We start from the raw sequence: 6,061 nt of genomic DNA, 5'->3' as shown, positions 1-6,061 counted from the left end.
TTTAAAATTTATTTTATTATTCCGGCTACCCCTAATTCCCCATCCCCCTACCTCCAGGGGGCTTAAAATTGCTATCATTTCATCTATTGTACTATATATGAGCTGATGGTGGTTGGCCTCATGGAAAAGTGTCAAAAAAAAGTGGAAAATTGTAAAAAAAAAAACAAAACAAAAAACAAACTCGAAAGCAATCAAAAAGGGATCAACAATACGAAAAGAAAAAAAAAGTGTCACCATCCCATAAAAAAAATAAACAATCCCTCACACAGTCCTCCATCGACGTAAAATTGAAAACGTCACAGGTCTCAGGAAATGACGACTTTTTTGTATACTTATTTCTGAGGGGTTTTTTTTTTTATAATTTATTTTTTTACTCATTTCTAAAAAAAAAAAAAAAAGTGTACATTTTTTTTTTTTTTTTTATAATTTTGATTTTTTTTATACTAGTTTATAATTTTTTTTTATTTTTTTATAAATTTTGACTGGTGTAAAAAATAGTCAAATTATAATAAAAAAAAAATAGAAACTAGTGTGAAAAATAAATTCAAAATGATAAAAAAATCAAATTCGAAAAAATTCGACAAATTTTTTTTAGTAATTAGTATAGAAAATAATGATTATTTTCATCACTTAAAAAAACTTGCAGATTATATATATTTTTTATTATTATTATTTATTGCACTGACCTGCAGACTCGTGTTACCTGGTCATTTTTATAGCACAATGTTCACCGTAAAAACAATGGTGGGATTGTTTTGTTTTTTTTTACCTCTACAATTCCACTGCACTTGGAATTTTTTTTTTGTAGGGGCTGGTCTTGGATATGCATTTGTTTTGGGAATTTAATCTGGGGACAGTGTTTATTTTGGGATCTCTTAGCTGTCCCCAGTTTATATAGGAGGAAGGGGGTTGGTTTTAGGGCCTATTTTGGCTTATGGGGGAATTGAGGGGGTCTGATCTGCAGTCCTTTTGTTTAGTGTGTCCTGATCTGGTGGGGTTTATTTTTGGGTATGAAAAATTTGGTCATAAACGCTAATGGTGTAATGCTGGAGTCTTACGCAACTACAGTTAGGTCCATATATATTTGGACAGAGACAACATTTTTCTAATTTTGGTTCTAGACATTACCACAATGAATTTTAAACAAAACAATTCAGATGCAGTTGAAGGTCAGACTTTCAGCTTTCATTTGAGGGTATCCACACTAAAATTGGATGAAGGGTTTAGGAGTTTCAGCACCTTAACATGTGCCACCCTGTTTTAAAAGGGACCAAAAGTAATTGGACAATTGACTCCAAGGCTATTTCATGGACAGGTGTGGGCAATCCCTTCACAACAGCCAACCAAGTGAACAACACTCTCCAGGATGTAGGCGTATCAATATCCAAATCTACCATAAAGAGAAGACTGCATGAAAGTAAATACAGAGGGTTCACTGCACGGTGCAAGCCCCTCATAAGCATCAAGAAGAAAAAGGCTAGACTGGACTTTGCTAAAAAACATCTAAAAAAGCCAGCACAGTTCTGGAAGAACATTCTTTGGACAGATGAAACCAAGATCAACCTCTACCAGAATGATGGAAAGAGAAAAGTATGGCGAAGGCGTGGTACAGCTCATGATCCAAAGCATACCACATCATCTGTAAAACACGGCGGAGGCAGTGTGATGGCTTGGGCATTCATGGCTGCCAGTGGCACTGGGTCACTAGTGTTTATTGATGATGTGACACAGGACAGAAGCAGCCGAATGAATTCTGATGTATTCAGAGCCATACTGTGTGCTCAGATCCAGCCAAATGCAGCCAAACTGCAGATGGACAATGACCCAAAACATAAAGCCAAAGCAACCCAGGAGTTTATTAAAGCAAAGAAGTGGAATATTCTTGAATGGCCAAGTCAGTCACCTGATCTCAACCCAATTGAGCATGCATTTCACTTGTTAAAGACTAAACTTCAGACAGAAAGGCCCACAAACAAACAGCAACTGAAAACCACCGCAGTGAAGGCCTGGCAGAGCATCAAAAAGGAGGAAACACAGCGTCTGGTGATGTCCATGAGTTCAAGACTTCAGGCAGTCATTGCCAACAAAGGGTTTTCAACCAAGTACTAGAAATGAACATTTTATTTACAATTATTTAATCTGTCCAATTACTTTTGGTCCCTTTAAAAACAGGGTGGCACATGTTAAGGAGCTGAAACTCCTAAACCCTTCATCCAATTTCAATGTGGATACCCTCAAATGAAAGCTGAAAGTCTGAACTTCAACTGCATCTGAATTATTTTGTTTAAAATTCATTGTGGTAATGTCTAGAACCAAAATTAGAAAAATATTGTCTCTGTCCAAATATATATGGACCTAACTGTATCTGTGTGCTGCTAGATAATAATGTGTTATATTTTTAGATGCATTTTTTTTATTCAAAATGGCTGCCTTCCTCACCCTCCATGTTTCAAGTATTACAGTGTCTCCTTTTATACACCAAAGTAGATTTTGGTGCCGCGGCCAAGTCCAAAGCGGCGGCAACTAAAGTCCTGCAAAGCGGGATTACAAGAGCGACAGGAGATCTGACCAATGGGAATGCAGAGTTTTGGAGGGAAAAAAGAGTCAGAATCTGTAGAGGCGCGCGTCTGAGCGTCACAGGGAATTCTGACTGGAAAATGAAAGGTCTGTGAGGAGAAACGGACACTGCTGACCGGGATGAGGACGAACAGTGAAATATGAATTAAAAATGGTGGCGATAAGTGACTAAAATGGGTAGGCGGTACCAGTCCTCTCAAAAAGATTACATACCTATATCTATGGCCTTAATGGGCACCATTTTGTTCTTGTGTAACGGCAACAACGTACAACCTGCATGTGGGTCCAATTACCCAAACTGAATTAAATCATGATATGATACCGAGTTCATGGCAATGTGGCCATATTTTATACTTGTGTGAAACTTGCTGTAAAGGGGCCATTTTAACTCGAGACTACTTTTTTTTTTTTTTAGTTTAATTAAAGCTGGCCTAGCAATGAGGTATCAAGTAGTAACTGCCTGAAGTGCAGCGAGGACTGCAGGGGTCACATTAATTACAGTAGGACTGCTGCATGGCAGTCACCGAGCATCAGACAGTCACCTTACTCACTGGTCATGAGTACACTTATGTCTGGACATCCCCCTCCATGGATTTACATTTTTGTGTGATGGACGCGCATAAATGCGTAATGAAATATAGAACAATATTGGAATCTGAGAGTCCTCAGTGGTTGATACCTTTTAATGGCTAACTGAAAAGATGGTAAACATAGCAAGCTTTCGAGACAACTCAGGTCTCTTCTTCAGGCTAATAATGACCTCATTATTAGCCTGAAGAAGAGACCTGAGCTGTCTCGAAAGCTTGCTATGTTTACCATCTTTTCAGTTAGCCATTAAAAGGTATCAACCACTGAGGACTCTCAGATTCCAATATTGTTCTATCTACTGGCTAACACGGTACAAATATTCTTTACCTTAATGAAATATAGAAAAGTACACACCAGTAAGAAATCTCTGCAGCAGCTGAGGGGTGTAGTATGATGTTCTGCAGCAGCTCACGTGTGTAGTGTGATTTTCAGCAGCTGAGGGGTGTAATGATGTTCTGCGGCAGCTGAGGGGTGTAGTATGGTGTTCTGCAGCAGCTGAGGGGTGTAGTATGGTGTTCTGCAGCAGCTGAGGGGTGTAGTATGGTGTTCTGCGGCAGCTGAGGGGTGTAGTGTGATGATCTGCGGCAGCTGAGGGGTGTAGTGTGATGATCTGCGGCAGCCAAGGTGTGTAGTTTGAGGTTCTGCGGCAGTTGAGGTGTATAGTATGATGTTCTGCAGCAGCCTAGGTTTGTACTATGAAATTATGCAGCAACTGAGTTGTGTATTATGATGTTCTGCAGCATCTGAGGTTTATAGTAGAAGGTTCTGCAGCAGCTGAGATGTGTATTGTGAGAAGCAGTAGTAAAGCGAGATCAGCAGTGCCTTTGTGGCGCCGCTTATCTCCACATTATCCTGCTATGAGAAGGTGACTCTTTTACAGTTATTACTTACAGACAGATGACGTGTAATATACAGTGATGACTCAATCGTCCCGAGGGCTGCAGCAGTTGAGGGGTTAAGCCCAGCGTCGCGGTCCCCTCTCCATCCATGACTGATTTGAGAATAATAGCTGTCATGAAATATGCATTAGGAAGGAGCGAAGGCCGGTGTGCGGTGTGTGCGGGGCCGGAGCCATGGCTCCGGGGGTCTCCTAACCCTATAATCAGACTTGCGGGACCCCTACGGCGAGGGAGGCGCCTGGCTTTAGGACTGCAGCCCTGGTGGACATGTGGCGGCTGTATTGAAGGTAAGCGCTGTCCTGCGGTTATATGATCCGGCCGCACCAATGGCTTTTGTTTGTTGCGATGGGCTCTAGGTTACGGGAAGCTTGTGTTTCCCAGGCTGCCCCTTCCTGTCTAATGTACACAATCTGTAATGGTGTCACCACCTGTCTCCAGCACTCTCTATAGGACTGGGCAGGACTGTGGCACTGCTGGGGTTAAAGACCACTTTTGTGTGTGTAAGTAAAGTTTATTGAAGTGGCACAGGACATATTGACATCCCGTTATATATTTTGTGTGGTATATGGATGGGAAGAGTAGTGCTGTGTGGGGTCAGGATTATAAATACCATTTATGATGGGATTTAGTAGTGATGGATGATGGGGAGTGTAGTCCTGTTAGGTCCTCACATTTATTTTTTACGTAAATTTCACTATTTTAGGTCTTGGGGTTTTTTTAGAGACAAATTTTAAGTGCCATTTTGTTAAACCCATATATAAAATTATTCCAATTTTTTTTTTTACGGATATAATAAAAAAAATTTATTCCGACTTTTTTTTACGCCATTTACCGATCACTGTAAATATGCTGTACAGGTTGTTACAATTACAGGGATACTGAATATGTTATTTACTTTTTTTAAAGTGTACTAAAAAAAAAGTGATTATTGTAATTGTGTTTTATTTATTTTTTTTAGTAATAGGAAAAAAATATTTTTTCTTTTGTTTTACCCCCAAATACAGATTAAAAACAAAATGAACATACACTTGTCATCAAAAGTTTACATACCCCGGCAGAATTTTTCCTTTCTTGGCCTTGTTTCAGAGAATATGAATGATAACAAAAAAACTTTTCCTCCACTCATGGTTATTGGTTGGGTGAAGCCATTTCTTGTCAAACTACTATGTTTTCTCTTTTAAAATCTTAATGACAACCAAAAACATCCAAATGACCGTGATCAAAAGTTCACATACCCCAGTTCTTAATACCGTGTATTGCCCCCTCTAACATCAATGACGGCGTGAAGTCTTTTGTGGTAGTTGTGGATGAGGTTCTTTATTTTCTCAGATGGTAAAGCTGCCCATTCTTCTTGGCAAAAAGCCTCCAGTTCTTGTAAATTCCTGAGCTGTCTAGTATGAAAACTGCTCCCTTGAGATCTCCCCAGTGTGGCTCAATGATACTGAGGTCAGGAGACTGAGATGGCCACTCTAGAACCTTCACTTTGTTCTGCTGTAGCCAATGACAGGTCGACTTGGCCTTGTGTTTTGGATTGTTGTCATGTTGGAGCATCCAAGTACGTCCCATGCGCAGCTTCCGGGCTGATGAGTGCAAATTTGCCTTCAGTATTTGCTGATAACGTGCTGCATTCATCTTTCCTTCAACTTTTACCAAGTTCCCTGTGCCTTTGTAGCTCACACATCCCCAAAATATCAGCAATCCACCTCCATGCTTTACTGTAGGAATGGTGTTCCTTTCATCATAGGCCTTGTTGACCTCTCTCCAAATGTAACGTTTTTGATTGTTGCTAAAAAGTTCAGTTTTGGTCTCATCACTCCAAATTACCTTGTACCAGAAGTTTTGAGGCTTGTCTCTGTGCTGTTAGGCGTATTGTAGGTGAGATACTTTGTGGCATTTGCGCAGTAATGGCTTTCTTCCGGCGACTCGACCATGCAACCCATTTTTCTTCAAGTGCCTCTTTATTGTGCATCTTCAAACGGCCACACCGCTAGTTTTCA

General features: G+C 40.1%; 1 protein-coding gene across 1 annotated transcript in view; it reads left to right on the top strand.

Annotated features, from left to right (window-relative positions):
- Positions 1–3,409: 3,409 nt before the first annotated feature.
- The window catches only part of MYO15A (myosin XVA), a 99,798-nt gene continuing 97,146 nt past the window's right edge, over positions 3,410–6,061 (top strand). Inside the window, exon 1 of the mRNA XM_073648475.1 lies at positions 3,410–4,351. The gene's annotated coding sequence lies outside the window, so the exon portion shown is untranslated. The remainder of the gene's footprint in view (positions 4,352–6,061) is intronic.

Source organism: Phyllobates terribilis, unplaced genomic scaffold (assembly GCF_046119375.1).
Source record: "Phyllobates terribilis strain yellow unplaced genomic scaffold, ASM4611937v1 Scaffold_9__5_contigs__length_417890890, whole genome shotgun sequence".
NCBI lineage: Eukaryota > Metazoa > Chordata > Amphibia > Anura > Dendrobatidae > Phyllobates > Phyllobates terribilis.
This window is presented reverse-complemented; position numbering and strand designations above follow the sequence as displayed.